This window comes from Mustela nigripes, chromosome 10, assembly GCF_022355385.1.
Source record: "Mustela nigripes isolate SB6536 chromosome 10, MUSNIG.SB6536, whole genome shotgun sequence".
NCBI lineage: Eukaryota > Metazoa > Chordata > Mammalia > Carnivora > Mustelidae > Mustela > Mustela nigripes.
The window spans coordinates 14,191,941-14,215,034 of NC_081566.1; the positions used below are offsets into that span (position 1 = coordinate 14,191,941).

The 23,094-nt window shown below is 45.9% G+C and overlaps 1 long non-coding RNA gene across 1 annotated transcript; it reads right to left on the reverse strand.

Annotated features, from left to right (window-relative positions):
• Positions 1–1,851: 1,851 nt before the first annotated feature.
• Positions 1,852–21,274, reverse strand: LOC132026075 (uncharacterized). Its single transcript, XR_009406758.1, has 3 exons — positions 21,169–21,274; positions 19,585–19,661; positions 1,852–2,093 (listed from the first exon to the last, which is right to left on the reverse strand). It is a non-coding gene; the product is annotated as an uncharacterized LOC132026075 (long non-coding RNA).
• Between the last annotated feature and the right edge of the window lie 1,820 nt (positions 21,275–23,094).

Here is a 23,094-nt window from a genome sequence, read left to right on the forward strand (position 1 = left end):
CAAATCCACCGGCTGGAAATCTCAGAAGAAGCGAAGGCATTGCTGAAGAGGGCAGCGTGAATGAGGGCGAACATTCAAAAGATGGAAGGGGAAGACATCTGATGGGGGGGGCGCTTTCTTGATGAGAAAACATTACCAGCTCCAAGTCCTCTAATAAAGGTAAATTGCAATTTATAGCACTTCTTTGTGGTTCAATTTCCTTGGCAATTATTACATTAGAGTGACACTTCTATTGAATTATATGTTTCAATTACTATTAAAAAATCGAAGTCCTTAAATTCGAGGAAATTATGAATGCAGCTTCTGGAGAGCTCTACCTCTGACACTCCAAGGATAGGATCGTTTATCTCCTTAGCACTCCAAGGTCCATTATGCAGCGTTGGGCCAGGAAGGAGCCTGTGTGCACAATGGTGTCCAACATTATCAAAGCACTTCTTCTGGATTCGACCATCTCCGTGCTGTGTTGTGGTAACCCTAGGTGACCGGCCGCCTTTCTTTGCACAGGACACAATGGCAAAGAGAAACATTAACTCTCACGATGTTGCAAGGATCTGACTGCATTATTCCCTGACCTCCGGAAAGATAATGTGTCATTTGCTGTACAGAAATAAAAGTTTGCAAAACAGTTGGAAATGTAATTGTGGACACTTCATTTGCTGAACTGCCTTTCCAGGGCTGATTTGTTTGGCCCTTTGGAGTGAGAGAGGGGAGAGTTTCAGAGAGGGGACCCGGAAGGTTTCCTTCCCCCTCCCCCACTTTCGCTCCCGCAAGATGGAGTGGTTTGGGAGCACTGGATTGTGATGGGTGGGGAGGAGCCACTCCCGAATCACAAAGCTGGGGATGGGGGGAGCAGGAAGGCCCTGTCTGGGGTCTGAACACCCTTGAAGCAGGGCTCGGGGAAATCCTGATGGGTGGAGATTTAGTAGAAGTCAATAGCGCAGTGGGCTTTGGTTCGATGCTAATGAGGCCAAGGTTATACAAGGGCCAACTGGTTTCCTTCTGTTCCCTCTGCTATAAACCGCCTCCCCTTGGCGGCCAGGCCTCTCACAAATGCAGGAAAAGGGGTAATGAAACCGGCCGGAGGCTTCTCCCAGACAGATGGCTCCCCAGCTGTTTTTGCCGATGGGTAACTTTTGTTCCCACCACTCAACGTCCCCTTGAAAAGACACTGTCCTCCAAAGCCTTTCCGCTTCAGTTCTCCTGTGAAATGTCTCCTCATCAACGGGGAAGGCCTTCAAGACCATTCTCAAGTAGATAATTTCTCAGATGCCCTTTATTGGTGCCAAGGTGGATGCGGAAGGGCTTGACCCCAGCCTCTTGACTCATCTCAGACTCGAAGCACCATTCTGTCTCTTCAAGGTAAATCTCCCCTGTTGTGTGCACGAGTCCCCAGCCTTGGGATACCCAGTGGCTCTTTACTTTCTGATCTGTGAAATGGGCATGTGAACCTTGCCCTTGCCAGCTTGCGGGGTTGGGATGAGAACCCAATGAGGAAGCGTGACGAGAGCTTTGGGAAAGTGTAAAGCCTATGCTGGTGACCACGACACGTGCCCTGACACCCACTGAAGTCCAAGTGATTCCCGTCAGCCACCTTGGCCCAAGGCAAGGGCACTATTCTTTATTCACACTGTGTCCCAGGCCCATTTCATGTCTCAAATACTCCTTCACGTGGCACATCCTTCCTTTCTGACAGTAGCAACAGGAATATCTTTGAGCTCCTTCCTCCTTCCTTGGTGGTCCCCGTGTAACTCTCTCCCTCCTCTGAGTAGCCCCTGCCTCCCGAGTGTATCAGTCATGGTTCTCCAGAGAGACAGAATAACAGAATTTATTTTAGGGAGTTGGCTCACATGATTGAGGAGGCTGGCAAGTCCAAAATCCACAAGGCAAGCTGGAGGGCTGGAGACTCGGGCAGGAGCTGATGCTGCAGTCAAGAGGTAGAGATTCTTCTTCCGGGGCTCCTCAGGGGGTTAAAGCCTCTGCCTTCAGCTCAGGGTCCTGGGATCGAGCCCCGCATCAGGCTCTCTGCTCAGCAGGGAGCCTGCTTCCTCCTCTCTGTCTCTCTGCCTGCCTCTCCGTCTACCTGTGATCTCCGTCTGTCAAATAAATAAACAAAATCTTTTAAAAAAAGAAATCCTTCTCTCTTGAGAAATCTTAGTTATTGCTCTTAAGGCCTTCAGCTGACTTGGGTAAGGCCCACCCACTGGACTGAAGATAATTTCCTTCACTTAAAGACAGCTGATTGTAGACGTTATTCACATTTTAAAAATACCTCTGCAGCCATACCCGTGTTGACATTTGATTAACGAACTGAGGACGGCAGCTTCTCCAAACTGACATAAAGCCGAACCGTCACACTGCCCTTCCTGAGCCCGCCTCTTGGATGAAACTTTCTGAGCGGCGGCTCACTCCTACTTTCTCTCTTTTCTCTTGCTCTGTATTTTCTCTATTTGCACAGCTCTTCCTCCAGACGCCCACATCTTGGCTTTGGAACCGCTCCCCCCCCTCCCGACTGTGCCCTGTGGAGGTGATGTCAGGATCTCATCTCCCAGGAACATTCACTGTCCTTTCAGCAAGTTATCAGAGTAAAAACCATAATGAATATTGACAGCTTGGCTACAGTAAATCGGTTACAGGGTAGCTCTTCTTCTACTTGGAGAGAAGAGGGTTTGGGGTTAGAGGTGAGACAGATGTCACTTGTCAGGGAATTAAATCCTGACTCCTGGGACGCCTGGGTGGCTCAGTGGGTTAAGCCTCTGCCTTTTGGCTCAGGTCATGATCTCGGGGTCCTGGGATCGAGCCCCGCATCGGGTTCTCTGCTCAGCAGGGAGCCTGCTTCTCCCTCTCCCTCTGCCTGTCCCCCCTGCTCATGCTTTCTCTCTCAAATAAATAAAATCTTTAAAAATCAATCAATCCTGACTCCCAAATGTCAACTTTCCATTCGTTTCCAGTCCTCCTTGGTACAATCAGAGGACTGATTTAGCATGCTTTCAGAATAAAAAAAGGAAGAGCTGACTTGGTTCCCTCATCCATGCACCCTTCTGCTCAGCTCTTTCCCAAAACAAGGCTGTCTACTAGATGCTGGGGAAAGGCCCAGAAAGAGCTCTGGGGCCAGCTAAGGACTGGCATTCCAATGGTAAACTGGGCAGGTAAACAGAACACCAGACACGCAGGGGAGACACAAGCAGGTGGTGAACCAGATGTATAAACCAAGTGTTTGCCTTTCCACAGGTGACGGAGTTCATAGACCTTCCACGATGAACTCCCAAATGGCGGGCGCTAAAGAATCATTTGTACTTCACTGTGAACTCTGTTGTGTGTGCCTTCGCTAGCAGAATCACCCTCTCTATGCCTTGTTCGGAAAAGGATGAACATTAGTTTGCATCTTCTCGGAGCGTAGGAGTTGATGACAGAAGAAACCTGGCCCAAAGTTGCTGGGCAAGTGTAAGCAGTGGAGGGAAAAGTTGGAGTTGAATTTGCATTCTGTCCACAACACCCAGGGAGCCAGGACCATGACCCAGTGCTGGACGAGGAGCGGCTGGGCCATAGTGGCCAAAGCTCATGCCCTTGCGGCAAAGAAAGATGACGAACCAAGAGTTGCCTCCTAGAAAATAAAGCGGGGCCAGGGGACAGAAGGTTCTGAGAGGTACTATTTTATTTAGGGGACCCAGAGAGGACGTATTCGCACAGACCATCTAAGCAAAGACCTGAGAGAAGGCAGTTGAGAAAAATTGGGGGCCCCAACAGTGTTCACGGTGCACCCTCTTTCCTTAAATCTCTAGGGCAGGTCCACATAAATAATACATATTGTATAGTCCCTATGAAATAAAATACATATGTATGTGTGTTTGTGTGTGTGTGCACAATAGAAGTATTTATAAATATAAATGTAAATATTGACATAGTCTATATAAATATAACGTATATACATAGACACGTGTGTGTGTATGATAGTACCCATCCAAATATTAACATGAGTTATCTCCGAGCAATGAAATAATAGATTAATTTAATCATGGAATTTTCTTCTCTGATCTCCATCTCCCCCATTTTATATAGCAAATCTGCTTGACATTATTTATCATATACTAATTGCCTTCTTAATCTCCCACATGAAATAGTTGTCTACTGACGATGAAGGATATTTACTATAAGTTGCTGTAAACTAATGGTAATGGCTATACTGTATCAGATGACCAGCCGATATGTGCCGGGTATAGTTTCCAGTGTTTTCTGCACGTCATCTGACTTAATCCGTGCAACAGCACATGGGGCAGGTACCGTCATCACCGCCATTGTCCTTTTACAGCTGAGGTCACTGAGGGGTGCAAGGAGAAGATTGCCCTGGACCACTCAGGTAGCAGATCCTGGAATCAGGGCTGCCCCTGGGCCATGGAGACCACAGTCCCATCTGGAACCCTGTGCCACTGCTGCACACCCCACCCCCCTGAAAAGACCAGGCTGGCGGCTCCAGAGTCTTCATTTCACTTGCTTCTCAGAAGTGGGGTGTAGAAGAAGCTACCCATGAATTATGAAGCAAACTGCCCCAGTGACGGATCTGTGTCTGCTGTCGACACAGCAAAGGCCAAATGGTGACTAGTTTATTCCAGATCAGGTGGAATGCAGGATTTCATACCAGTTTTGACTGCTCTGGTGAATTGCAATAAATCAAATAACAGCAAGGCCAGGTCTTCGTACGAATCACAACTCGCGTGGGCTTGTACTGAAATGCAGCCTTCTCCCCTCCTTTCCACACCCTGCTTCTCCAGCCCCACGTCAAATTGCCTTTCTCAGGGCACTAAAGATGGGATCAGTCAGAATGCTAGACAAAGATTTTTTTTTTTAACTTACATGTCTTCAACTATGTGATCTTAGTCTTTCTTTGTTTTTTGTTTTGTTTCCCCCAACACCTTGCTCTTTCTGTCTCTTTTTCTGCACTTTCTTTTGGTTGCTTAGGTGATAGGAGGTGAACACAAAATTCTTGGCTTCCCACGAGTCAAAGGGGCACCAGACCTGTGCACGCTGGAGACGCAGAGTGAGCCTGAGGTCTCCCAGCAGCAAAGATCCATGAAGTATGGCTCAGGCAGAAGCAGACTGAGGCGAGGGTGCAGGATGAGAAGGGCGAGCAGTGTCCCTGACCCCTTGGCTGTGACTTGGTGTCTTCTGAGCAAAGGGATCATTGTCCTGAGGGAAGGACGCCATGGTCAGATTCAGTCTCTAGTCGCTGAGAAACCCATATCGAAACCACTCACGTGGGGTTGCCCCTACTCACTCCACGTGAGTTACAACACCCTATCGAGTTTTCTGGACACTCCGGGCACTTTCCTTAGCATTCCAGTGTTTGGTTTGGGTGTTCAGAGGGGTCAAGAGAGTGGTGGTCTCCATTTTCTTCTTGATCTACCAGTCCTTAGAAACTCAGAGTTCTCATCCTGTACACCTGAAGAACGAGTGTGGAGAACCAGTCAGGATATGTCTCAATTGCTGCCCAAAATTGCAAGAAGTATTTCCCCTTTCAGGAGCACAGTGCAGGGTGAGAAGTTGTCACCAGAGGCAGAGGTGTGGTGAAATCAGATTCCCATTCCACTGTGGCCCCGAGTGCCCTAAGGAGGCACAGCAACTGAGAGGCTGGCGGGAGACAATAGTCTTATGGTGGAAAGTCCCAAAGGGCCCCTTAAGCCCTTAATAAACTCCATGTGTAGATGATTCCTATCTCGAGCAAGTCTCCCTCCTCCTCTGTCAGTCTGGCCATCAGTGCTCAGAGCTGATACACCCAGGCAGGGTCAACAAAGTCACCTGTTATAGGACATCTGCCTTGGCTTGTCTGAGGAGTCATAGTATTTTTCCTTCTTTGCCTTTTAAGGTCCTGTGACTTCACCTTTTTCGGACTGCAGACTTGCTGCCTTTGCTGCCTGTGGTGGTTTAACAACTTAGTAAAAGCTTGACAATGAATCGCAGCACAAGACTGAAAGCTGAGTTGTCACGATGGCTAGGAAGCTTGGGAGGAAGTCACAAAATCAGTGTGTATTGTTGTGTAACCCGTGAGAACCAATCACTTCAAGTTGATGACTTGCTGCACCAGACTAACAGTTTCAGTCAAAAGGGTTGGACGCGTTGCTTCATGGGATGCCCAGAGAACTTCAGCTTCTGAAAGGGCGAACATGCTTATTTTTTTCAAGAATAAAGGCATCAAGGGCACCAGGTGTCTCACTCGGTGAAGCGTCTGACTCTTGATTTCAGCTCAGGTCATGATCTCGGGATCGTGGGATCAAGCCACACATGAGACTCCACACTGGGTGCGGAGCCTGCTTAAGATTCCCTCTCTTCCTACCTCCCTGCCCTTCACCCCTAATAACCCCAGCTCGCCCGTGCTCTCTCTAGAAAGAAAGAAAGGAAGGTGTCAGATTATCCTTACAGTAAAGAAGCATTTTGTGTCCACAGTAAGAAGGAGGAGGAGACCATCCCTATGTCCCTAGAATGAGGTCTTAGTCAGTGTGAGTGTGGGTACGTGTTCATGAGGGTGTCTAGGAATGGGGTATAAGGCCGTAAGGAACAGAGAACACACTCTCTGATTCACGGAGTTTAAAGTCAAATTGAAGCTAAACAGTCACATATAAATACTGAGTGATGTTAGTAAACATTAAAAAGCAATAAAGAATTTTGGAGGTGCCCAGCTGGCTCAGTTGGTAGAAAATGAGACTCTCGATCCCAGGGTGATGAGTTCAAGGCCCACATCAGGTGCAGAGCCTACTTTTCATAGATAGACAGCAGTGAAGGATTTCTCTATTGAAAAGATGTAAAGCAGAATGAAGAGTCAAGCAAGATTGTCTTTACAGATATATCTCTAGAACAGAGCAAAAGAAAGGTGTATCATTTTCTTTCTCATAGACTTGCTTTGAGCTTGATCCTTAAGTAGGTACTTGAGTTCAGAAGTTCACAGGTGATTAAGTGTATTTTCCAAAGCATTGGGGCAAGAAGCAGTAACCTGTTGACAAACTGTCCTCTATCAGCACTAGATAGCACAAGGGATGTCCCAAACCTAAGAAACTCTGGGGTGCCTCGGTGGCTCAGTGGGTTAAAGCCTCTGCCTTCAGCTGGGGTCATGATCCCAGGGTCCTGGGCTCTCTGCTCAGTGGGGGACCCGCTTCCCCTTCTCTCTTTGCCTGCCTCTCTGCCTACTTGTGATCTCTGTCTGTCAAATAAATAAATAAAACCTTAAAAAAAAAAAAAAAACAACTAAGGAACTTCACCTGCAGAAGCTCTGCACAGAGCTCTAGCACCCTACAAATAGGGGGAGGCCAGTCATTGGTGCAATCTGACTCGTATCTATTCACAAAGCTACAACCCAATTGTATTGGGGGAATTAGTAGTATATTACAGAGCTAAAATCTGGGCCAAGAAGACTTCTCTGTTAATAATTTGATTATTTTGAGTTTTTTAACCTAGTCCTTTCCCAGAATCCAGCCTGCACGATGAAGGCTCTCTCAAAAATCATGAATTGGAAAAGAAAAAGGGCCACCGTCAGAGCTCAAGAGACGACACTCAGGGAGGGCTGGTGTTCAAGGGGACAGGAATCTAGTAAAGAAAGTGGGAAAGAGAAGCCAGAGACGACGATGGCAAGCTGGGAGGAAATCATATGATGGAAGCAAAGGCTGGAGAAAGTGGTGAGAAAGCAGTGGGGCAAAGGTCTACATGGAACCAATAGGTGTAGATAAGAAAACCATCTAAATGTTCCTGGGCAGGAACATGGAGGTTGTTGGCTTAAACGGAGAAGACAGAAAGCAGATTGTTGTGGGTCTGGGAGTAGCTGGGGAATGAGAAATAGGAGACTATCCGTGAAGGTCATTCAACCCAAAAACCTATGTAGCGGGCTTGGTTTCTGTGCTGGAAAGATGGGCATATTGGAGTTGGAAATTCCAGTAATAAAAGACGTAGTAATTCATAAAGCAAAGTCCTAGGAGATGAGTTCCAGGAGACAGCTGTGTGGCTCATCCTTGGCTGAAAGGAGGAATCCTTTGAGACAGTGGAGGAAAGAACAGAAAAGCTTGTGAGCTGCGGATAAAAATTTTAGGGAAGCCTTGTCAATTACCCTTGTTGTTTAGCTGTGAAATCCAAAGTAATATAATCTGCGAAGAGGACCAAACTAAGGGCAAGTGATGAAACCCGCCAATTGGCATTTCGAGGGGCGGCTGAGAGTGGAGACCGAAAATCAGCGGTGACACTCGTCAACATGGCTGGTTCGTTTCCTGTAAGTCACACAGGGCTCAAGAGTGAAAAAGGCAGATGCTTTGGTTTATTCTTAGTCAAGCTATTGACAGGCAGATGCAGCTAAAGGACAATTTGGCAAAGGAATTGAGGGTATGAGTGGGCATAAACGGAGAGGTGATTTCTCAGTATGACAGACTATTCATTGCTGAGGACTCAGAACTTTGGCTAAATGGAAAATAAACCATTTTTGTATTGTTGTGTTTCCATTTACCATCTCGCTGTATTTGCACAGGTTAGATCAGCAGCTGGAAAAAGCTCCATGTCTAGCCAAAATTTCAGAACCACCCCTTTTTGAGGAGTGCCTAATCAGGCTATTTCTAGCTAAACGGGGCATATCAGAACATAATAGGTAAGACTCCACTTCATGGTTTAACCCAAAAAAGCTTTATTTCTTCTTGCTCACACGAAATCCACTGCGGGCAGGTGACTCTCCGGGGTACCTTGCCTTTACTCAGGGATAACAGTTGCTTCTATTTTCAGGCTCTGCCATCTCAACACACAGCCTTTAAAGGGGCAGAAAGGATAGCTGAGGATCACCTGGGTGGCTCAGGGGGTTAAGCATCTGACTCCGGATTTTGGATCAGGTCGTGATCTCAGGGTCAGGAGACAAAGCCCCCCATCAGGCTGGGAGCTCAGTGGAGAGTCTGCTTGGGATAAGGATAGACAAGGCATACTGATGACTAGTATCTCAAAGCAGAAGGGATACCACACTGTGTTCAGGTTCCCATGAGCTCAGACTCATCCCAGCTCTCCAAACCAGCTGCAGAGAAGCTGGGAAATACAGGAGCCCACCGGGTCGCTCAGGAAGCCCCGGTCCCAGGTGTTACACTGTCTCAAGCACCAGGGATCCCAAGTCCTGCGCTTAGTTAAGTTTCAGGGAGCTTGACTCTCACCTGATGAGGAGGAAAAGATGTGGAAGATGAGAAGCGCAACCATGCGTGGGCCTGACTGGGTCCGCATGGCCCCCGACCAAGCAGTCAAAAAGTAAAATCCCAGGCCGAACTCTAATTCTGTAATTGTATACTGCGTGGGAAAGCAAAGGCAAGAAGAATGAAGAAGAGGAGGAGAAAAACGAATACAGAGATTAGAGGAATGTGGTCAACGGTATTGGCATTGTATTGGTATTGGGGTTGGACAGGTGGGGGCTGCACCTGTGGTGAGCACAGCCTCCCATAGAGACCGGACCGGGCCCTACGCTGTACACCTGAAACTAACGCAGCAGCGTGCGTCCACTCTACTGCAGAAAATAATTGCTCAACTAATTAATTTTTAAAAAAACAGAAAAGAAGGAAAAGAGCTACAGCAACCACAAGGTCCTTTGGTAAAACTCAGCGGTTGTTGTAGTCACGCCCCCCCCCCATCCCCGGCGTCCCCTCCCCCACCCCGCCCACGCCCCGTGCGGGCGGGTCTGGAGTCTGCTCCCGGGAAATGGATACATAAAGGTAAGGCGCAACAGGAGCCCAGTCTGAACTTTCAGCCCGGAAGAACAGACTAGAATGAAGTTGGAGGAACAGACGTGGTGGACGCAGCCGCCCCCTCGGAGGGTGCACCTGCGAGCTCGGGTCTCGGCCGGCTTCCTTCCCGGCTCGCTCCGAGTCCCCATCTCAGAAGCGCGGGGCACGTATTGTTCTCATTTAAAAGGTCCTCAAGACCAGGAGACACCGATGGGCCTTCTCCCCAACCGGCACCGCTCTTGCGGGGGGAATGTGTGATTTCTTTTTAATTTGCTCACTCAGTCCTGAATAACTTTTCAGAGGGCTCCAGACACCGCGGTGTGACAGCTAAACCAAGGCGCATCAGATGCGACGGAATTGCTCTACAAGCAACCTTGCCAAAGGCCCTTTTCGATGCACAAAGCTGGCTCTATCTTTGTATATTGAGGGAGCTAAATCAATGTTAAATGCTTGGCTCTTTTCACAGGACAATGACCAGGACCTAAGCTGCGTCCTTCCTTTTTGATTGACACTTGAAACGCAGAGCGGGAATCAGCCAGCGGCGCTGCTACAAGCCGAACCCTCTGCTGGGATAACCACTGGTGACATCTGCAGAAAGGCCGACAAAAGGCAGTTGAAAGCTGTGTTTGTTGCTTCCCCCCTCAGATCTCCTCGCTTTCATGGAGCTCCTTACTTGCTTTAATATTATGATTCAGCACCTGGCTTTTTTGAACCTTGCTTTAAACTTCAAAAGGCGAGGTGGTATTAACAAACATGAAACGAAAAAGTGGCGGTAGTTTGATTTACTGTTGTCGTCTTATCAAGGGTTTTTTTTGTCACCAGCTGCCACTTTCTGTCATCTTTGGAACCATTATCATTTCTCTAAAATCTAAAAGACTCCACTTAATAACAGCTTTGAATACAGGCAGGATCAGTAACATACACAGCTCCGGAGATGACAGGACCAGCAAATGAAAAGAAAGATGTAAAAAAAAAAAAAAAAAAAAAACCACAACCAAAAAACAAAAAACAAAACCCTCCCAAAATAACAAAAACACAAAAACACAACAAAACAAAAAACCCACCCAAACCACACAAATAAGAGCTCTAGTACTTTCTGGTGACCTTGATTTCAGAATTAAATCAAATCCGAGTCTATTGTTCCTTTTGAATTCCGAGGGAGAGTTTCCTGGAGAAGTTCCTTTTTGTTTGGAGGGCCAGTGGGAAGGGAAAAAGCTCGGCCGCTTGCAAGGTTTCGCTCCTCTGCAGAGAAGGGGAAGCTCTCCTGTCACGGAGGGGTTGAAGTGACCTCTCCCAGCGCAGCCGCTCAGCTAATTACCAGCTCACTTTCACTGACTTTCTAATACTTGGAGCACCCACTTGATGCCGACAGCCGGATAAACATCGCCAACTCTTACCAAGGATGAGGTCGTCTCATGTTCTGCTCTTTCCCAAGGACTGGCAACTCTGAGCTTTCCAACCAAACCCTGAGGACCTGCACGGGCCCCTAAGTGGATGGCTTAAAGCTGGGTCCACCCGAGCAAACTCAACTGATTAACCCTGCTATCTGCTTGGAAACTCGGAGACGTGAACTTGGCCAGAACCACAAGGGACCTTCAGATCACACAGTCCAGTGGTTTTGACGCTCCCAAGGACCTTCGTGAAGATCTCCCGACCTCCTTCCCACAGCCTCTAAGCCAATAGGCAGAGGCCAGGCTACGGACACTTGTATTTTTAAAAGTTCTCTGGATGATTCTGATTCCCGAAGAGGGCTGAGAATCAGCCCTCCAAGTAATGAGGCTGCTGAGCTTTGGAGGACTTCTCCGCCACTCGTCAAAGGTGACACAGCAAGTATGTGGCACAGCTGGACTGAGACCCAGTGGCGGGAGCCCGGGGCCGTGCTCAGCCCTCTGGGGCAGACCCGCAGATGGAAAAGCTGGAGAGTGAAGAGTGGATGGGGCTTCTCGGCAGGGAGAAGTGAACTCTGGCTTCCAAAGATGCAAGTCACGATTTAGCAGATTCCTGCTGCTGGCCTCACCGGCCTTCCTCTGGGCCGCTCTCCTACCCGAATACCCGAGTCTGCGCCGAACTTCCTACAGAAACTTCCCGATAGCATGTAGTAGTGGGTTTCTCTCATCCTCCCTCTCCCGTATCCCCTCAGGGCCTCAAGATACTGGTGTGGAGGAAATAATTGCTAATCCCTGACATACTTCATGGAAGTCAATGATACGAAAAAGGTGAAGCTGTACATTCAGACGTGGTCGGGGCAAAACATTTCACTTGTGTGTGATGCGCGATGCCACCTCCTTGAAATCAGTCGGATACATTTGACCATCTGTTTCTCTTTAACGATCTAGTAGCCTGTGCCTGCTACTTCATTACGTACATTGTCAAGGGCAGCATCAAACAGCCTATGCCTTGAACCTCTTTTTATAAAAGTAGCTACATCAACTTGGCTGTGGATGATTACCAAGTAGGTTGGGGTTTTGATCCATGATCCTAAGCGATCTGCTTATAACTGGAGAAAGGGAAGGACTCCTGGAAGCCTCATAGGTTTTTGAAATAGAAAGGGGGGGTTAAGTCCAAAAATGAGGGAGAGCATGTTTAGAGCTGTCAAGAGGTCTACTCTGGAAATACCGGGACTATGACGACTTTATAAGACAAGAAAATAAACCCAGAACAAAATCATGAGATCTCTAGCCCTGCAGATGAGAGCTGTTTTGTTGCAATAAAACCAGCGATGAGAATAATTTTATCTCCATGCCAACCCTAAACAAGTGCTAGCAGTAGCCTGAAGGACTGAATTAAGAAAGACTCTGGGCCCAGTAATAAAACTACCATGAATGATCCGTGGTATCTGGAAGGGATGGGGATATGCATATACAGATGGGATGTTAAGACCTGATGGAGTGATTAAAACAAGTTTCTAAATCATCTGTGATTTTAGAACCTTGTTCTACACTTACGAGCAGTGTTTACCTGGACACATGACTCAGATTTAGTTTTCTTATCTGTAAAATGGGTGTAGTACCTCATTCTGCTTTTCAACATTAGAATGATACAATAAACGTAACGCCGTCATCACACTGCATGCCCTATAGCAGGTGCTTAATAAAACGGAAACAGCCACAATGATGACGATGATGATGACGACGGTGAGGGTGACGGTGACGGAGGGAACAAACCTCCCAGCCTGCGGCTGAGTCTCTATGAATAAATACCAGAATTGGGATTTTTCTGTAAGGGATAAGACAAAGAACTTTGGGTCAAGAAAGTATTTCTACCCTTTATTCCACTTTGTCCAACAATTAAATGAGAAAAGGAAAGACGGAGGGGGAAAAGGAAGGAACGGAAGAAGGAAGAAAGGAGACGAGGAGTGCAGAGGGAGGGAGGAAAGGAAGATTGAACAGCGGAGTCGAGGATGGACAGAGAGAGCAGGGAGTTGCTGGGGACAAAGGATCAGAAATTCTGAAGCAGAAAAAGTCCCCCCCACCACCACACACACATACACTTTTTCACACCATAGCATCCACTTTCAAGTTTATAATAAAATTGTTCTATTTTGGATAAAAAGATGACCCCCCCCCCACTAACCACACTTTATAGCTGTTCCCCTCTGTTAATACATAGTTTCTTACCTCCATACTCCATGCTGTTAAAGGGACCACATGGGAAGGAAATCATGTTATGGAACAGTGAACAGAAACCTTTTGAGAGGACTCAGAAGATACAACCGTCACCTCGTGCTCTGCTCTCCTGGCCTGGCGTCTGTGGACGGAGGTAGCTAGCCAGCAGAGACTCTGCTCCTTCTTTTGTAAGGTGAGAATAAGGAACCTCACCTGCTCATTTGGAAGGTGGCAAGCAGAGAATATGCATGAAACAGCTTTCCAATGCTATTTGATATGTATTTGTTGTGTGTGTGAAGTCTGAGTGTGTGAAGATGATCCTAGTGTAGTCTTTGCATAGATGGACCCAACTTCTTGGTGTGGTTTGAGGCAAGGACATGCTTCATCACCTCGAAGTTCCTCCCCACCCACCAAAAAACACACAGCCTGCTAAAATGTCTCCCAATTCTTCCAATTCTTCTTCCTTAGGGATTGGAATTTTAATTGGAAGCAGAGTTCATTCATTCACATAAACAAATTACCATCCTTAAGCATCTTTTTAAAGAAGTCTACTTTAAAAAAAAAAAAAAGATTTTATTTATTTATTTGACAGACAGAGATCACAAGTAGGCAGAGAGGCAGGCAGAGAGAGAGAAAGGAGAAAGCAGGCTCCCCGCTGAGCAGAGAGCCCGATGTGGGGCTCGATCCCAGGACCCTGAGATCATGACCTGAGCCAAAGGCAGAGGCTTAACCTACTGAGCCACCCAGGCCCCAAGAAGTCTACTTTTCTATGAGAAGGAGCATGCTTACATGGCGAGAATTAGACTAGACTCTGGATTTCTTAAGAAACTAGAATGAAGAGGCTGGGATGTGGGGGTGAATTGATGGGGAGTAAAAGAGGGTGTAACTTAGCATCATAAATTAAAAGACAGGCTGATAGAGGCTTATACACTTACCAGCTGTGTGACCTTGGGCAGGTTAACTTAATTTCTTTTTTTTTTTTTTTAAGATTTTCTTTATTTAAGAGAGAGAGAGAGAGAGAGCATGAGAGGGGAGAAGGTCAGGAGGAGAAGCTGACTCCCCGTGGAGCTGGGAGCCTGATGCAGGACTCAGTCCCGGGACTCCAGGATCATGACCTGAGCCAAAGGCAGTCGCTTAACCAAGTGAGACACCCAGGCACCCAGTTTACTTAATTTCTGTTGGCTTGTGTTTTCTCATCTGTTTACTCACTAATTAGTATTATTGCATATTTATTCTGTGTCAGGCCTTGTTATAGGTAGTTAAGAGAGACGAATTTTTTATCCTTATGAAGTTTACATTTTATCAGGGAAGACAATAGAAACAGAGAAACAATAGAATAAGTAGTAGGAAGAAGTAGTGAAAGCTAACATAAAAATAACTAAATCCAAGAGAATGTGAAGATAGGCAAGGAAATCTCCTTGAGAAGGTGACATTTTTACTTAACTGGTGACATTTTATCTTAATGAAAAGATAGTGTGAGCCAGAGGGAAAGTATGAAGAAGGAATATTCAAGGGAGAAGAACTATCAATGCAAAGTCTTCTTTTAATTTGGGGGATAACAATAAAGCTTCTAAGAAATGGTCACATTTGAGATCAGTATTAATAAGGAGTTGACAGTACTTCTTGCTGGACTAGATATGGGGATGAGAAAATGAAAGGAATCAAAAGTGGCTCTGGGGGGCTGATTTGAAAACAAGGTGAATGAGGGAACTGGGATTGGGGGCGGGGGGAAGAGTTCTTCTTTAGACATAATACCATATAAAATTTTTGCAATATTTAGAAAATCTAACAAGTGGAGCTCATCACAGCACCTACCTATTGGTGTTTGAGAGAATCATCCCAAGGGTCTGATGGAGAATCTGGTATGAAGCAAGTACTCAATAAATTGTACTTGTATGGAACAATGAAAAGAAATGTCAAATCAAGTTGTGGAACAGGGAGGTCCTTGTAGAGCCGAGAAACTAGACAATGATGACAGAGTGGAGGCCAGGACACAAGTGGAAGGGAATTAAATTTAGGAGGGAGAAGCAAGAGGAGACTGGAGACATGGTTTGATTGCTTCATAATTTCACATTCAATCTGCCTTATGTGGCATGAGGAAAACAGAGGGACCATGTATAGAGGACTACCAGATCAAATGATCCATTCTGCAAAAACGTCTTTATTTCCTTCTCGAATTGAATGACTTAGCACTTTATGAATCACAGAGCCATTGGTTTGGCTCAAGCTATGGAAATGACGTGTAGTGACCACCCACCTTTCCTTTACTTGATGACACTGCAGATGCAGGCTAGGGAACATGCTGGCTCTAAATCGGGGCAAAATGCGTGTTACCAAAAGACAAATAGTTTCTGTTCTTCTGCAGCACAGTAAATCTACATCAAAGATTTTATTTACTGACTAGGTACGTCAAACTAACAATGATAGAAGCTATTGTTTGCCATCCACTTAGATGTATATCAAAATCTTCTATATCTACTACAAAATTCTGCTAATCTTGACCTATTTCTTTGTATGTGGGGGTAGGGGGGCAGGTAAGGGGCAGAGGGAGTAGGAGACAGAGAATCTCAAACAGGTTCCATGCACAGCACAGAGGCCAATACAGGGTTCAGTCTCAAAACCCTGAGATCATGACCAAAGCTGAAACCAAGAGTCGAACGCTTAAGCAACCGAGCCACCAAGGTGCACCTAAATTTGACATATTTCCTGTTGTACACTTCTACTGAGTTTAAAAATCACAAAGCAAACCAACACTAAAGCCACAAAAATTCCATTCCTCCCTGGATTCCCTTCCCACACGCCTGTGCACACACTTACCAGAGCTGCATAGCAATTGGGCTGGAAATGAGAACTACAGGATACTCAGAGTTAATCGTGCAAAATGGCAACAAGTTCTCCAAAGAGGTCCACTCTTGCCACTCATCTGATACCACACAGATGGCCCAAGCTACATATTCTCTCTCCTATTCCTGGGTCTGAACCCCTAACCAGTCTGCTAAGGAAATGTCTCAGTTTGGGGATGCAGGTAACTTGGTCTCAGCTGGACCACTGAGTTGCATGAATTTGTAAAATAGAGTCATAGGGATAATCTCTAAGATTTCCATTCCCCATGTATGGACATAAAGACACACACAGAAATTTCCTTTTTAGGGGACAAATGTTAAAACCTTTTCTGTCGGGGCACCTGCGTGGCTCAGGGGGGTAAGGCCTCTGCCTTCAGCTCAGGTCATGATCCCAGGGTCCTGGGACTGAGCCCCGCATCGGGCTTTCTGCTCAGCGGAGAGCCTGCTTCTTCCTCCTCTCTCTCTCTGCCTACTTGTGATCTCTGTCTGTCGAATAAATAAATAAAATTTAAAAAAAAAAAAAAAAACTTTTCTGTCTCAAATAAGGTTTTGGAGGTAGAGAGGAAGAAAGTAGCAGCGACTGACAGCACATCTCTGTAGAAAGCCCGAGACTTGACCATTTTCCTTTGGGACAGTCACTTGGCCTTTACCCAGTGAAAAAGAAGCCATGGGGGTCGGGGTAAAGCATGACAGAGAAAAAAGCAGTATGTTCCGCTGATCTAGCTTACCTGAGATAAGGTTTGAGTTTAGTCAATAGCAATTGCATATTTTTGCCTTCTGCTGTACATTATTAATTATGTGTTTTGTCCCTTCTAAACTATAGAAGCCAAAAAGAGCAAGAATTTTGGCTCTGTGGTTCAGCGAGCCACCTCCTGCCTCTAGAATAGTGCCTGGCATATTCTACTGAGATGTGAGATATTAGTTGAATTGATGAAAATGTTTGTGGTTGAGGGACAGGCTCTGAAAGAGTGGAGGATTAGAGAATTCTGGAGAAGGAAGCCTGTGCTATTCCATGAACTGTCAGGGTAACTCAAATTGAACCAAAGGGCTATACCTGGGATGAACGGCCATAACTCAGGCCATAACTTGGCTAGTCCATGTCACAGGGAGCACACGTAGCCTGCTGTGCCTGGTTAGCCCTTCCCAATCACGGCAAATTTGTTCACAAGTCATAGAGGCTCTAGAAAACCAGCCTGACCGACAGGATGGGATCGAAATACTTCCTCTGAAACAATAAGGTCTTCTGTCAAGTGTATTTGATAGCGCTGGGTGACCAATTTGCTTAAGGTCTTACATCTACCAGAACAAGGACAAGAAAAATGAGAAATGAATTCATGATAATGTCTGCACAGATGTGCCTAATGCCCTCCCCAGATCAGCCTCCCACGCCCGTTCCCTACCGGAAGTTTTTGGACAAGTTGAGCTAGAGAGGCTTTTGTTGTTTGTGATTATCAAATGGACATGTCTTTGTTCCGGGTCAGGAAAAAAAAAATGATTTTCTCCTAAATTAACAACTTTCCATTAACTGGATGCCATGAATAATCCAAAGCGCAATAACCTGCGTTCTTCATTCTTCAACCCCTTTTCCTCAGGATACAAAGCAGAGGGGAGGAGGAGGGTTTCTAGGAAGGAGGAACTGGCCCAGCATTCCCAAATCACCGCAGATAATTTACATAACAGTGAGCCCATAAATGCATGATGGGAGTGGCGAGGTGAGGTTAGGTGTGGTTCCAAACCACATTCCACCTTGGCTTACCCTGGATTCCTATTCAACTCAAATGCCCAATTCTGAAATATTTCCTTGGGCTTTAATCCACCCCATCCATGGTCATGGCTGATTAGTAAAGGGATCTTCACCTTGACACATCTGTGTCACCTACGATATTTAGGACTTTCTCTCCGCCATCATTAGTAAGCAAGACCTAGGGAGCTGGAGAAGAGGCCCCACAGATAAGACAAAGTCCTTTTCTTAGGGAACACGCCGCCGGAAAAGAGCATGCTATTTTGAACTACAGATATTTTCTGTGCGAAGGGAAATGCTAAGTTTAGAAGAGTTGCCAGTGTAACCTCAGCTAAAAAGTAGAGGAAGTATTCTATAACTATTTTGGAAGCAAGCAAGCGAGAGAGAATATGTATATATGTTTTGCCATAACATCCACTATGTAGGGTTCATCCACAAAACACAAATACCCTGCCATCCAGAGGACAGAGCAGCAGCTGTGAGATTGCCTTCTGAGTCACAGTCACTGAAGTGGAACTATTTGTACAAGTTCAAAGGCACCAAAGACCTTGGCAATCATCTGCCCTAGTGAATGTCAAGACAGAAGATGACATCACTGCAAACTGGTAAACCCGAGGAAGATTTCCTATTTGGAATAGAAAAGTTCTGGGGATAAACCAAGCTTTCTTCCTTTTTTAAAATAGCGTTTTCATCCAGGAGTGTCTCTGACCCATGGCCCTTGATGATATATCACTCATCTAATTCAGCAAACTGTGAGCTCTCTGGAGAGAGACCGTGGTTTCTGTAATAATCGTAAGGTAGTAAAACATCTCATAAAATTGGCAATTGGAACTTCAGGCAAAGAAGAGAGAGAAGCTTCTGCGGGAAAACAAACCAAAAAGCTTAAGAGCCCTCAGATGTGAAAGGCAAGGCCTTGCAGAACCACGGCAGTAAGTCTATAAAATGTAAAGATTTGGATAGGATAATGTCATACCAATGCAACAATCTCAGGAAGACACGGTTCATTGTCCCTCATGGAAACAGCAAGCAACTTTTCCAGAACAGATAATAAGAAAATGGCTAGGGGCATCCGGGTGGCTCAGTTGGTTAAGCGTCTGCCTTTGGCTCAGGTCATGATCTCACGGTCCTGGAATCGAGCCCCACGTTGGACTGCCTGTTCAGTGGGGAGTCTGCTTCTCCCTCTGCCTCTGCTTCTCTCTCTGCTCATGCACATGCTCTTTCTGTCTCTCTCTCTCTCTCAAATAAAGAAATGCAATCTTTAAACAAAGAAAATGGCTAAATAAAAAACAGAATTTGAAATTCCAAGAAATGATATGGGATGAAAATCTAAAAAGGATGGAAAAAGAGCTTTAATAACTCTCATAGAACCCTGTTTAAAGGAAAGTTGTCGTAGTCAGCCTTATGTTCTTCACCTGGAACGGTAAATCTGGGGTGGAAAAGTGACGTATTCTTTGCTGCCGGACTCCCTGTGTTCAGACTCCAACTAAACATTAGTTTCAATGATTTACATTAAATCTAACCTATATGTGTATGAGGCCACTATAATAGGTACTATTTCTAAAGTGTCATTAGTCTGTTCCAGTGGAAGGGATCTCTGACCTTCTCATGCAAATTTCAATAGGGGGCTGACCCTCTCGGCAACGAAAAGCTGAGGCTGCAAAGTGCAAGATGGCGGGCACCTGGTGGCTCCGTGGGCACAGCATGCGATCTGGGTCTTCCCGTCTTGAGTACGAGCGCCATGATGGGTGTAGAGCTTCTTTAAGGAAAAAAAAAAAAAGGCAGTAAGATGAGAGGCAGAGAGGGAAGGAAGGGATAGTGTTCAGGCTTCCTACTGTCGTAACTTACCTGGAAGTTGTACCTTATGTGTACATAGTATTTCGGTTTAACAAATGGCTTTGTGATTACAACTTTATTCTGGCTTTGTAACATCTCTGGACTGACATATATAATAACCTCATTTCACAGATGACGGATCAGACCAAGCCTGTTAGTGAAGTTCAAGGTCACCTAATGAACAAGCGGTCAAGTGAGAGCTAGGTCTCCCCTTGCCTGTTGGCGCTACCTGCCTACCTCTCTATTGGCCACGTTTGACTTTAATTCTTCCCTGTGTACAGGATCCAAGATGGCTCTGCTTTCTAATAACTGTGCACTTAGGAGGCCATGTTCTAGTGAAGTGCAGTGTCATTTTGATGAACCTATGAGGTGCATTGAAGCTGTTAGGAACAGCTGAGAGATCACAGACAGGATCACCTGTTTTGGCCACTAACTCTTCAATTCCCCAACACTGGCCCTGGCCCTCCCACCCTTTCCTCCTGCTCTAACTCCCATGGTGCATCTCAAAGAACATTCACACGTACAAAAGAGAATCACAGAGCCGTATGAAGAAGGCTCCGGCAAGTCCAAAGCTCCAGGCTATGTAACTGTTTTGAACACGTACTTCTGATAGTCTCTCCAGTTTAATTGGAAGAGTGGGATTTAGAACCAAGCGAAGTCATGTGAACATAGCACTGGTACTCGAAATGAGTATGGTCCTTCTCTCTATTTCTTCTCTTCCTGTCGGTCACTGTCACCTGGTCGACAGGCAGGCCAGCTCTCATCTCAGCTGGCCGGCTCAACCTGAAGTATGTGTAAGTCTGACAAAAACCCAGGTTAAAGCTTCAAATGCAAGTTTACCTTTCCCCAAACCCTCTCGCCTCCTTTTAAATTGAGACGCCGGCTGAAACCCCACCCCTCCTTCAAGGGGATAGAAACCATGCGGGCTCTGATCTGGATTCCAGGAAAGGGACAGTGTTGTGTGGATTCACAGATTCTGGATTTTTCTCTCCCACAATCGCATGAGTGGCGTAAATGTAATTAAAAATGAATGTGATTACTGTAACACAGCACGCACCAAGGAAAGAGAGATCAATCCAGATTTACTACTGCAAAGCATTCCTTTTGACTTATGGGTCTGTCTGAAAAACCAAAATGTTTACAGCATCTCAGAGGTTCATTTGAGACTAACTTAACCCAGGAAAATCCCCACCCCACCCCCACCCCACCCCTACCGGCCTGCCCACCCTCACCGCCGCCTCCTTGGGAACAGAAGTCATCTGCTCCCCACTACCCCAGGCACTGTTCGTGTTGGTGCGTCCTGGACAGACAGCCGCCCCTTCTGTCCGACGAGGCAGCAGTCTTACTGTGATACCCTTCATGGACTTGGTTGTCGTTTGACAGATGAGGAAAAAAGCAAGACCTGCTGCACATCAAGAAACCAGGCTCACCGGTTCCCCCAGAGAGCAGACGGGATTCAGCTAGGACTCCGCTTCTCCCGATACCTCTCTCCTCCGAGAGAAACCAATTCCCAGTCTCTTTGCGCGGAATTACAGGTTCGGTCATGGGACTGGTGGGCCTTTCTGAATGGCTCGCCCAAGGTAGTAATTTTGTAATCTGCCGTAGCTGAAGTAAGTATAGACCTGAGCTCGCTCTAGCCTCCTTCTCTCTCCTCCATCCCAAGCGGCAGCGTCCCCACCTAGGTGAAAACACTTTGCATATAAACAAACTCCTCTCAAAGACACCTCAACCTTGACATTTCTTTCTCCCTTTTCCAAACTTGCTTCCTTGTAAAACACCTCGCGCTCTGCCATGCTCCCACATGAGGCCCAATTATCAGAATAATAATTAACAGGCTCTCATTATTTAGGATCAAACAATGCCCCCCTAATGAAGCCAAGAATAGCCAATGTGATCCCTTAAAACGGGGCGTGAGTTTTCCTTACACCTTGGGGCGTCTAATCCACTGAAACCATTAGGCACCGAGCTGCCCATAACGGCCTGTGTAACATTGAGTCAAGGACAGTTAATGGATGCCAGAGCACAGACCAAAGTGCTCCAAGCATGTCAGTCAAGAGTAACCGGAGGCAAAAACATCAAAATGCAGGTTGGAGTTTTGACATTCCTGCAGGCTCTGAACGCCTCGCCAGTAAATTTTTAAAGTCAATATCCCCCTTATGCTCATGAACACTTTTCTGTCTGATGAGTAGGACTAATGTGGATCTGATTGAACTGTGACCAAAGTGGGACTTTAAAGGCGGCTTTGAATGTGTGGGGGCGGAAAGGGTTTTTGTGTGTGTGTGTGTGTGTTTTGTGTGTGTGTGTGTGTTTTTTTTTTTCCCCCAGAAATGTCTGTGATAATAATGAAGACAGTGTACACAGATTATCACAGGCTGTGTCTTTCGACTTCAAGGTTATGTGATCAGAAAATTAGAAAAGCAACGAGATGAGAAAAACCGCAGAACATTTTGAAAGAAAGCTTTTTTACAAATTATCTGTGTGCTGGATTTACACAGAATCTGATAGATGGATCTTCTAATGTTTGGAAATGGATGAATGCAACAATGTAAATAGGAAAACTGGCTTTGGAGTCTACCCCTGGCAGAAGTTCAAAACCCCTATTAAGTATTCTAATTCGCTTAACGCCTGTTCCTTAGCATTTTTTTTAATTGCCGTGAATACGTAAAACAAAATACAAGCGTTCCATAAATATGAAGGTAAAAATAATAATGCGAGTGTTGTTTCTCACGATGCATGACGTTCCCCCATATCTGCAAGGAGACCTTCACCTCTCTGCCCTTTCTCTTCTCGGACGCTGGGAGCCATCATTAGAAGGACAGGAATCAGGAAGCCCGAGCAGAAGGGGTTTGGGTGGCCGTCTGCATTCAGCAGGGACTGGTTCAAGGTTTGATAGCAATTTTGCAACACAAGTCACAGCTTTACTCCTCCTTAAAAGAGAAAGAAAATAGAATTTTACTGTGGTCTAAGCAAAACTTCCATTTTAAAATCCGCCCAACCCCCTTTTTTGCTTGTCGGATGACCATGGTGGATTTCTGAAATGTATAAGCAGGTGGCTCTGTTGGCAAAAAGGCAGGGTAAAGTCTAATTTCCTCTGATGGCAGCCTTTTAGGATCCTTTCAGCACCTCGAAGGTGGCATGTGATTGTTTTCGCCGGGAGAATGATTCTAGAAGTTTCTAAATTGTCCATGTTTATATATAAAGGCATATAAATGGTGGTCGAGTCATAGCAAACTTGCACATATTTAATTGAAGCCTTTGAGTAAGTAGCATCTTGAAATGCTTAGAACTCAACTCACTGTCACCTGATTTTGGCCTCCCAAATATTAAAATATAAATAGGTGATAAATGCACTTCTA